Source organism: Rattus rattus, chromosome 6 (assembly GCF_011064425.1).
Source record: "Rattus rattus isolate New Zealand chromosome 6, Rrattus_CSIRO_v1, whole genome shotgun sequence".
Taxonomy (NCBI): domain Eukaryota; kingdom Metazoa; phylum Chordata; class Mammalia; order Rodentia; family Muridae; genus Rattus; species Rattus rattus.
In genome coordinates, this window is record NC_046159.1 from 143,150,514 (window position 1) to 143,162,951 (window position 12,438).

At 36.6% G+C, this 12,438-nt stretch overlaps 1 protein-coding gene across 1 annotated transcript in view; it reads left to right on the plus strand.

Annotated features, from left to right (window-relative positions):
- The window catches only part of Sema3d (semaphorin 3D), a 191,221-nt gene that overhangs the window by 70,720 nt on the left and 108,063 nt on the right, over positions 1-12,438 (plus strand). The gene's annotated exons all lie outside the window — the stretch shown is intronic.

Sequence of the window (12,438 nt, forward strand, 5' to 3'; positions counted from 1 at the left end):
CATTTTTGAAAAAGAATACAACTAATCTAATACTACATTCACTCCATGAGGTATTTCCATTCAAAAGGAATTTACTTCCCTGCAGTACTACATGATTAGAGTTGGTGATGGAATTTACATCTTTAGTTTAAGCAAAATAGATTGTGAATGTCTTCTAACCATTATCTGTAGAAGTGGCTCAGTAGTGCTCAGAGCTTACCAAGACCATTTTGGAAAACTGCATAGATTCACATGTTAGGGTTAAGAGTTTGAGAGTTCCTGTTTTTAAAAAAGAAAGACCCAGCTCTCAAGTTCAAGCAAGCATAGCACAGAGAGGCATCAGTGTTTTTCTGCATGTCTATACTAAGTGATTCCAGGCATCAACAGGATCATCATCACCTCAGAAATCCAGAGTCTCAAGCCTGCTCTTAGATTTGAATGACGGTCTGTATATTAAAAAGAATCACAGCTGACTTGAGTGACAGGGAAACCTTGAGATACAATCCTGTAGATGGCTTTGTCTTCCTGGGCTCTTCTTCCCGTTCAACATGAGGATTTGGATCATGAGCATGTGGATGTCACCGCAGGCAGCCACAGTTGGGATTCCAGATGGCACATTACCATCTCTACATTATTAACAATCCGTAACAAAATCTGCCTGGACAATAAGAAGTGATCAAGTTAAACAAACATCACTTTGAAAAATCAGTAGTTATATAATTTTTCATGTACAGAAATATAGCAATGATTTGGGTATTATTCTTACTAACAAGAGAAACTAGGATATTTTAAAGTACATTTACATGAGTGAGTGTTAGTGTGTGTGTGTGTGTGTGTGTGTGTTTGTGTGTGTATGTGTGTGTGTGTGTTGTGTACTTGCCAATAAGTGTATTGCAGTCAAAGGGAAATTTAAAAGGGTCATTTTCTCTTATTTTCTCTTACCGCCATGTGAGACTCAGGACTCAATTCTGTTGGTCAAGATAGAGGGTGAGCACCTTTATACACTGAGCCATTTTGTCAGCTGGACTACTAGGATTCTTAAGGAACCAAATACACTAAATAACTGTTTAAAGGTGACAGTTTAGTACATTTAAAATAAAACGCTTTAAAGAATTTCAAATGCAATTGAAATTGACCTCTGAATATTGAAAGAACTTTAAAGTATTTTCTGTAAAGTAACCATGAGCACTAGAGAATTTTCATTATAGAATCTACATAATTCGTGATTATTAAGAAAGTTAGAAAAGGCAGCATCATTGTCAGAGATCGACGTGATGGATAATGATCTATTCAAACAAAGTGACTTATAAGTGTATTTAAGTAATTTAGAAGAAATATTTAAATCTGAACCTGACTTGTATGAAGAATAAATATTTGAGAGTAGAGAAATTTGTTCTTGAACCTTTAATTAAATCTTCCATTCTAATGGGGTATTGGTGTCCGGGAAGTGAAATGGATGCAGAGGTAATGACAGATATTAATCAAAATCCAAGAGGAGTAAAGAAATAGGAGAATAAAACTAAAACTGAGTAAATGTTTGTTGTTGAGACCTGTTTGTATGCCTGGAGTCATTATGGCCAGAGGGATGTGACTCTTAGAAGTAAAACTAGCAACTAGGATACTGAACTAAGACTTATAAGAGGTGGTGGGACTTTCGGTGTACTTGAAGTCATTAGCAGATGTCACAAAGTTTATGGGACATAAGAACCTGTGTGAAATATAGAAGTATAAGTGGGAAATATTATTTTACTGCTTATACTGCAAAAATACTGCCTGAGTTGGAGAAGCACTCTCTTGCAGGCATGTGTGAGAAGGACTTTGTCAGACTTCTGACTACATCTACGAAGATCAGAGGCCATCATCTGGCCAAAACCTGGAGAAAAGTCGTAAAGATAATTGGCATCTGTATAAATTAAAAGCCAATGTGAAAATTTCTCCAAAGCAGTGGAAATTTAGGAGCAAGTGTCACAAGTGACCAGCATGATAAATGAAAAGAAGACATATATGTGACAACTTATTTTAAAATTCATAAGAGAAAGAGTGAGGACATGGTTTGAACAACTTCCAGGAAAAACAGAAGGCACGTTCAAAGACTTGGGATGCAGATGGCGTGAGACATCTCAGCTGTGACCAAAGCCTCACATATGACTTGATCATTGTTTGATATACACTCATGTAACATTAAGAGAAATTGATGTTTAAAACTATAAGTAGTTTTATAAATATTTTAAAATATGATCTAAAAAATTATAAGATGAATACGAATTTGAGAGATCTTTTACATTCATGTCCTTCTCTGGAGCACATGCTCACTGATGTTTGGAGTAGAATTTTGACTTTAAAGACCCCTTAATACCTGAGAAGTCTAAAAGCCTCAAAGGATCCAGGAGAAGAAATATGGCAGAACCAATTCCTTTGAGAAAGTCCACACCATTGTGGCATTCTTCCTAGGGATGAACTACTTAGTCACAGGAATGTTTTCATAGAGAGCAATTGGAAATGACCTAACAAAACATGTTTTTAAATGTTTAAAAAGACTCCCTATTGAAACTATAAGTTTAAAGGTTCCTAAATAACTGTGATATATTTATATGGAGTATCCACAACCAAAAGCTAACCTACTTAGACTAAACTCATGAGTTAAAAGTGTGAAAAAGACATGTGGACAATCATAGTGTAACCAGATAAAATTGCTCCCACTCCATATCCTGTCTTGATAGGAACATAGATCTGATAATATAATAGACATTAAATCTGATTAATATTTCTGTATATGAAATCAATCTCATTAATTTTTACCATATTTAATATTCTCCAGCATAAAGAACAGAGTTATATTCAACATTCCACTGAAGAAGAATAAGAAAGAACTTAGTTCTGTTGTTACTCCTTTTGTGTGGGCTGCATTCATAAGAACAAGTATTTATGATCAACATGTTACCTAGCAAATTGACAATATCACATACATCTAGAATTCTGAAGTCATCCTTTGTGGGACATTGGGTTGACTAAATCTCGACAAGTCTTTCTTTCGTATACTTTATATTGTTTGAACAGTTGGCTGTATATAAACAAATTCAGACATATTGACTGGGACTAGCATCTTTATGTAGGTAGTAATGAGTCACCTGTAGGCTAAAACTGTGCATCTGATATCAACACTGTTAAAACTTGTTGGAAGTCAAGCACAACCATGATCAATTAATTTCTTCTTAACTGAATCAAAGGGAATGCGTTTCCTAGGAATAAAAGCTGGAATTACAAACAGGTCATTATAAATTCTGAAGAAATTCAACAATTTACAAGACTTGATGCTAATTTTTTTTTAATTTTACAATAAATATTTTTGCTGCTTCTACTTTCTTACCCAAACCTTTGATTTGAGTGGATTAATCAAAACCTTTATGGAAAGAATGCAAAAATCCTTGAAGTAACCCCGTAAAGGAGATTTTAGAACAATCAATAAGTTACTAAAGTCCAAAACATAAAGAATTAGGAGAATGGTTAAATTTATTATCAATTCAAAAGTAGAAACACAAGCTCAATATATTATATGCAAATGGTTTAAATAAATTTAATAGAAGATACTACTTATACCCCCACGTTTAAGAGTCCTTAGCCATAGTGATATAACAGCTATTTCCTTGAGGTTGAAGAACAGAGGGTAGGGCTCACTTCTGGTGAGCCTCTTAGCTTGGCAGAGAGGGGTGGCTGAGCTTTGACCTCATCTATTTTTACATGCAAGATTTCCTCCTGAAAAAGTGTGGTCCTTAGATTGGCAGGGGATGAAATCTGACTTTCTTTAAAACTGATTCTCTTCTTAAATGATAGATTTATATCCCTAACAGTTTGGTGTGTGTGTGTGTGTGTGTGTGTGTGTGTGTGTGTGTGTGTGTGTGTGTGTGTGTGTGTGTGTGTGAGAGAGAGAGAGAGAGAGAGAGAGAGAGAGAGAGAGAGAGAGATCTTGTGAAGGACTCTCTTTTTAAAGGATGTGCAGAGTCATTTGTCAGCCATGCAGTCTTCTGAGAGAAACTGCCAACTCCACCCAGGTCAGGGTCTCTGGCAGTAAATTTAATTTTCAAGGGTTTAAGGTCATGTTCATTTAGCACTCGAAAACTGAGGAAGTCTGTCTTGCTTAATCCTAAATTTATTAGATTCAGTATTACTCACCACTCCCTTCCTCTGAGGGGGTAAAGAGGAGGAAAGGAGACCATCAGGTCACATGTGCTTGTAGGCTATGAACAATTATATTAAAGGACAGTAAAAAGGAAATACAAAGAATTCTTTGCAAAGCAAGCATTTGTTTCACTAAAAAACAGGAATTACCCTGTCCTTACTCTGCCCTTCACAAACAGAATCATTTCACCCGAGAGGAGTCCTTGCTGCAGGCCTCTAACACAAAGGGAAAAATCCGTAATAGGAAGTCTACTAATCATTTCTATCTTAAGTGACACCCTGATGGTCATACACAAAGATCGATAAGACCTGCCATATTTATAGTTATTTCATACTTCAATTGTGTTTTCTCCCAAAGGCAGGGGCTACTTATCTTTAGAATCAAGAGTAGAATTGAGGAATAAAGATGCGACTTAACTTATTATTTGATGAGTCACGTGTCTTAACAAAACATTTAAAAGTTCTAATACCATAATACCCTGTCTCACCCAGAGATGAGGTGGTTGAAGTAGCATTATCAGGTTTGGTAAGTTAATTATAGAAATTAAGTCCATCCCATGTCTGACTAGTTTCAGTATTCTTGTCACTGTGAATTTTCTCTTCAGCCGTAGTTTAGCTTCTTTTCTCTACCAGGCACCGCATTCCCAATGGCATTGCTATTGCACGATGGTTTCTTGACAAAGCTTTCAGCTCTTTCCAACAGAAGGTGTTTGCAAGACTTTGTCAGCACTTTCAAAATCAAATTTGATGAGAATACTAACTTTCTTATACTGACTATGTGGTTTTCTTTTCACATTTGCCAGAGTATAAAAAAAAAAGTGTGTGAAGCCTATAAACACCCTCTTTTGAAAAATCCCATAATGTTGGATGTTATGGCACGTGTCAAGAACCTCGGCCATGACAGACAGGCAGGTAAAGGATGGTTCAGAAGTCCATGGTCATTAGCCAACCTGGACTTCTTGAGATCTGTCTCAAAAGAATTAGGTAGGGAAATAACTCAGTTCAAGAGTCAGGTCCAGGGTTTTGATACCCAGAACACATGGGAAGCCAGATGAGATAGCATGCACCTCTAATACCCAGAGCCTCTCCAGTGAGATGGATGGAAAAAAGACAGGGGCCACGGAAGCTTATGAACCACCTATCCTGGAGCACAAAGTAGCAAACAAGACACAGAGAGAAAGCAGAAGTCAAGGACCAACATGTGACGTCATTGCATGTGTATATGTATGCATTGGGATATATCATGCATGCATGTGCACAGAGAGGGGGTGGATTTGAAAAGAAAAAAGTGAAAGATGGAAAGACACGGAGAAGGAAGGAAAGAAAAGAATATATACCCACAGGCATGGAAATTTGTGTCTTTTATGGAGGTTCGGACCCTTATAACCAACCCTTTCCAGTTCTCTATAATAGATTGTGGACCATGAACACCTTCTCTGCCATTTATCAAATCCACTGCAGAAAATGTCACTACTAAAAAAAAAAATAGATAAATTTAATTCATTTATTTTGGGTATAATTAGACTACAGGATCTCCAGGCTTATGTTTCTAATACAAAAGTGTTCGTTTGACTATCTGGGTAAAATTCCAAACCCGGAAGAGTGGGACAGGGTAGTAAGACTGTACTGATTTTATATGGAGCAAGCAAAGTACGGTGTTTACATAGAGCAAGCAAAGGGGCACTTAGGGACCAAATGCAAATACTGCAAACATCTTATGCAAGGGTGACTCTGATTAACTTAGCACACAGCAGACCTCAGCATGGGACATGGGAAGGGACACCCTTGCCCTTTCACTAATGGCAGAGAGGGAAGAAATCCTGACCAGGTTACCGAGTTTAACTATGAGAACAATGTGGACAGTTACGTCCCTGAGTATTTCCAATGTAGGGGAATAAATAAACTCTGAAGTTTGCACCCGAAACAGCCACCACCCATTTTAGCTCCCGAAGTTCGGGTTGTGTGTCAACTTTAGGTGTAAAGTATTGTTCTCTGGGTTTTAGTTTATGATCTCATGGGAAAAAAATAACATTGCTTGGTTTGGCAAAAATGCAAGAAAGATAAGCTGTTTAGGAAAGAGGGACCCTGTTCCAATCTGTGTCCCAAAGTCTTTTCCTACCATGTCAGCTTGAGAAATTTTCATAATGTAACGCCTTGGTCTAATTATTTTATTTGGCTTCAGAGGGTTGGTGAGGCATGCTCTAATCACTTTGATGCTAGCACTGTCAGAGTACAACATTAAATCATTTGGAAATGATGCTAGTTCAGGTTAGTCAATATTTTTGCAGCTGTTTTCTTGTTAAGTTTGTTTGAAACCAAATCAAATAGAATTTGTTATGGTGAAATAGAATACAGCAAATGAATATATCAACTTTATTTTTCCCCTTGTATAAGTAGAGGCAAAAAAATATCCACAGTTCTCAAATGTCTGCATCCTCTAACTGCCATGTGTGCACGTCAGGGACTCTTCTGGTTTCATACATTTCTGAGTAGTCTTGATGCTGCCAGTTCCCACCCTCATCCATCCTAAGCACTGTAGGGACATTTGTCTTCCTAACACTCAATTTGAGTCCTTGACACTTCCTTGAAAAAAAAAAAAACAGCATATTCACAGTTTCCAGTCACCTACATAATAGCTGAGCTCTTCTGCCTGGCATTGCACTTGGCTGTCTTGACACTGTCTGTCTAGCTTCATTTTTCTGTAATCCCATATATTCCGTACTTAATAGTACATGGTATGAATAGTCATTAAGTTCTTAATCTTCCAATATAGTAAGAAAGAGACTGAGAAATAAAACTGAAGGAAGACCTGGTCTTTGTCTTGAACTGACACAGATTTGTTCTATATTTTTCCCCACTGGAAATAATGTTCAACACAACAAGATTCATAAAATTGGCAAGGATAGCAAAGTCTCTGTATAGTATGTTAGTTCTAGGCATGTGTGCCCAAAGGGTTATAAAGTCAGAATAATCAAGGATGAGTAGAATTATAATAAGAAACTGCTGTGCAAGATGCCTGTTTGCAGTCTCTACAAAATTATCTTATCGAATGGTACCTGGCTCTCAAGATGATAGAACAAGTCACAGCACTGGCCTGATCAAGACATGTAAATGATGTAGGTTTTGGTGCATAATGGTGCTTAATCTATTCTAACCTGATGATTATCTAGCCATCATTGCTTTAAGGGACTTTGAAGCCACGATGCTTGTTCAGCAGGGAGATGCTGAACAAGGAATGGCTAAGAAGGAACAGTTGGACCCCTCCTAGAATGTATTTTACATGTGTTAAGCATGTGTTAAGATTTATTTCCGGGGGTTGGGGATTTGGCTCAGTGGTAGAGCGCTTGCCTAGGAAGCGCAAGGTCCTGGGTTCGATCCCCAGCCCCGAAAAAAAGAAAAGAAAAAAAAAAGATTTATTTCCACATATATATATATGGAGGGTGTACAATGAATCAAGAGATTTTGCTGGAGGATTCTCTAATACAATAGTGTGAACACACTGTTCAATGTCCATCACACTCTACATTATACAAACATTCAGGTAATAAATATTCTTTTACTTTCATATGAATATCATAAACTAACAGATATGTTTCAATCTTTGCAATTCTGGGTTATTAGAAGATAATATGTGTTTCTTTAATGAAAACTTTTTTGTCACAAAGTGGACATTAGTGATAATACTTAGAACCCAGTCATAACTTTAAGAAATGCTATAAATTACCTCTTCTATTTCTCAAGAAAGTTATATTAATGGGGAAATGTTATCGTTTTGCATAGAATTTACATACGCTTTAAAAAGAAATCATCATGACTATAGTAACTAATCAAGTCATAGCATGTAGTATGTGGTAACCACTATTCCAAAGTCAATATCATATTGATGCCTTTGTTCTGCAAATTGATAGGAGTTGCCAGAGTTTCTATTACCTTCATTTGGTATATTAGGAAACTGAGACACAGGGGTCAAGGAACACATCACCAAATCACATTTCCAATGATATGTCAGCCCCAGATAGGATCCTGGTGCTTTGATCTGATTATTGTACTCTTGTGCTATTACTCATCGTACTCGGTCAGGTTTCATTTTGTACTTTTCATCGAAATTCATGCTTCAGAATAACGAATAGTTTTTCAGAATAACAAAAAGTTGAAGTAATAAATGTTCTTATCTCATAAAATACTTAAGTAGCTAGCTGAGAATAGCCTTCTGGGAGTCTCTTCAAACACTTTAATTTTTTTCACATTTCAACTTTTATTAAGAGAAATCACAAAGAAGATACTGATTTGCCTGACGCAGTGGAGGTTTCTGTGATGTGTGTTCTTTTAAAAGGCTTTAATCATGTCTGTGTTAGCTATTCCCTCGATTCCATTGTTTTGTTTTTCCTCAGTTCTAGTTATGAAGAGGATGGAATGTTCACTGGAAATGAGCCAAAAACGTAGGCCTTTGGCATGTGGAGTTGTAAAATTATATTGCAATATTGTACTGCTCATATGAAAAATGATATTTACCTCAATAAAAAATGAGCGAAGATTTCAATGTCAATCTAGTGTGCAGAAAACACCATCTATAAATATTGCTGAAACAGTTTCATTTGATAACCACAGTCATTCGAGATTTCTAACTGTGTTACACCATTTTTAGGCATTGTAAATTTAATTTTCTATTTCTACCTTAGAAATTGAACAGAATAACAATTGACCAATAGAACATAGAAAAGAGTCATAATAATAAAAGTATCCTCTCATTGATTATAGTCATTAAACCTTTGGGAATAAATTTTATCTTACCAGCAGGTGAGACTACCATATATTTAAAAACATTAATATTTTTATTTCTAGGATATTGTTCCTTTTTTCCATCTCATATTAATAGTTAAATTACTTGAAAATTCTGATCTTTCTTCAATCTTTAATAAAGTGATAAGTTAGTTATTACTACCATCTTGCTGATCGGTACCCCAGGATTACAGAAGTCTAGGATACTACTGTAGGTACTTTGGCTAAAAGACCTATTTGGTTAAAGAAATACATTACAAAGATCTAGTTTACCTAGGAAGTGTCTAAAGTTGTTGCAAACCCAACACACATGGGCTGCAGATGGTCTCAAAGTGTGAAACTAAGAAATCTATTATAATTGTCATGTTTGGCAGCATACAATGTAACTATAGCATGCATATCTTCACTTCATGGAGATGAGAAGGTTTCATTTGTGGATTTATAAGTCTGTACTAAGTCATTTTAAGGTTACCTTCAGTTTTACAATTTTTTATTCTATTTTTCAGGCTATAATTTTTTTCAGGATTAATCCAAGTTTGAGGTTTACATGTTTAAATGAAATATATGTGAACAGAAAAATTACATCTGAAATAAAAAGAAAGCGTGCATTGTTAGGAGGCATGATAGCACAGCCAACTCCCTGATCCATGCTATCTGTCCATAACAGTCTCTAAGGGAAAGGAGGGCAGGTAGTTTTACAGATGTTTCTAGTGAGACTGGGCTTCACAACTCTTCACTTTAATGGGCTATGGTTTTCTACAATGAGTTTCTGTTGCAAAGAATACCTATAAAGTTTTATCCACATTACTGCCTAAACATGAGAAGAACAAGGAAGCCAACAGTCATGCTGAAGTAGATGGGGAAAACCCAGGAAGCCTCAACTGTAAACAACTAAGAAATACTGAGAGCGGATTAGTCTTCCCCAGGATAGAGCACAACAGCTTGTCATGTAACACTAAATGATCAGCTTCGAACACACGGCTACAAGTAACAGTATCAAAATACAGGCTGAAGGTTTATATTTATGTATTTAGAAATGTATATGCATGAACATTTATAAGTTCATATATGCATGTAACATTTAAAAACAAAAGAGGCAGTTTGGAAAAAAGAGAGAAGGTATGTTGGAGGGTTTTAGAGGAGGAAAAGGAAGTGAGAAAAGATATTTTACTATAATCTCAAAAATGAAAATAAATGATGTTGAGAGTACCACCATTCAAACAAGGCACCAACCTAAACATTATCACAAAATGGGAGAAAGAGGTGATGAAGAATTCATTATATTCTTTCTGGGGATGTGAGTTCAGGTCTCAGCATTCAGTGGCTTAGCATTAGGTGGCTTAGCATTAGCATTAATTAAGCAGTGGCTTTAGCATTAGCATTAATTAAGCAGTGGCTTAGCATTAGCATTAATTCTCAGCATTAGGTGGCTCCTAACTGCCTGTAATTCTAATTCTAGAATTAGAATCTGATACATCTGGCCTCTACAGGAGCTACATGCCCAAGCACGTACCACCTTCCCCACAACAAACAGATCTAAAAGTTAAATCTTATATTTGTTTTAGTTTCAAAATGTTGTTTTACATCTAGGAGTATTTTGCCTGCATGTATATCTGTGCACCACAGGTGTGTCTGGTGCCACCAGAGGGAGCACCTGATTCCTTGGGACTAGAGCCACCACATGGGTAATAGGAATTGAACCCCAGTCTTCATGCAAATATAACAGTTGCTTTAAACAGAGGCCATTTTTTCCAGCTCCTCAAATAAAACCTTATTTATAAAAGATTTTACTTTCAGAAGTCAAAATAGAAAAAAACAATGTAGACAAGAAGGTGAACATTTGAACACACCTGCCTCAAAAAGGGCAATCATTGAAAGTGCAAAAATATCTACTAAAATTCATCAGTAAGGCACAACATAATTTATAAAATGGAGAACTAAAGGCATTAATATCAACCTCACCAATAAGGGCAAATACCCAATGAGCATGTGAACTCATACACTATATTAGTATCATTAGAGAAATACAGATAACAAAACACTGCACACCCACTAGGATAGCCACACCCACTAGAATAGCCGCACCCACTGGAATAGCCACACCCACTGGACTAGCCATGCCTGCTAGCACGGACATGCCTACTAGGATAACCACACATACAGTGTTCACAACAGGGATTCAAATAAGAGTCCCAAATGAAGATGCATTTACCATTAATAAAAATGTAAACTGATTCAGACATCTTGGGAAGAATGGTGGACGGTTTCTAACAAAACTAAATAAGTGACACAAGAAGTATGCATCTTAGGCTTTATTTAAAATAAAATTAGTTTATATACACAAACTACCTTGTACGTGTATATTTTATTCGTAGCTGCCTGGACTTGAAGGCGACAAATTTAGCCCATCTGTGTGTGAATGGATAAATTATAACATAAGCGGGCAATGAAAGAGTACTCATAAAACAAATATCACATACATTTGACATAAGCAGCATAGAAGGATAGATTATTTAGTGAGAAAGAACCAGTTTAGGAAGAAAGACAAGATACTGTAATAAGTGAATATAAGCAATGTGTTGTTGCAGTTACAACAACAACAACAACAACCACCACCACCACCAACGGAACCTGTTTCACAAGTTCTTACTCCGTGCGAATCCACAGGAGCCCCGTGCTCTGGATGGTTCTCTGCCAGCCACTTGTACACCGCGTCCCCTTGGCAGATTGTTACCACGCCTGATATGCACAATCGTGTTCTGGGGCTGTTCTAACATAGCACCACGCGCCACTAACCCAGGCATTCTATAGCCTAGCATGGCTTCCAGAACTGAGACAGGTTGTCTCTCTGCCAGCTGGGAACTTTACTCACCTCCCCTGTAGTCTGATAAAATCAAAGCTCTAGAAACTTATACCTTAATAATTAGATTTATATGTTAATTTCTCAATCTACAATATATCCACAGAATAAATTCACTGCTAATTAATAACGATAGAAACTGCCCACCTAGACAAGATAAAATTAACCTAGACCACCTGGATCAGAATCATCCTCATCCTCTTCCTCCTCTCTCCTTCCCCTACTCCTCCTCTTCCTCTTCCTCCTCTCTCCTTCCTAGACTTTTCCCCCCCTACCCTTCCTTCTCATCCAATGATAGGCTTTACCTTATCCTGGACCCGCCTTGCTGCATAATGACGTCATCCTACACTGTAATAATAAATATGACAGAAAATGCCATAATAACACCATTGTTTTTGCACAGTAAATAAAAAAAAATTACCAAGCATAAGAGGAAGAAATACCATGGCATTTATGTCGGTTTTATACTTTGTTCTTGCAATTAAGTTCATCGGTTTTTAAATGTTACTACAGGAAATGGTTTAAATTCTAAATTAAGATCTGGTGGGGTAACATATTGTATTTTATATTAATTTTGTATTAATTTTAAAATGTGCTTTATACACAGAACTCCAGTTAACCACATATGGAAGGTAAAGTGTCTA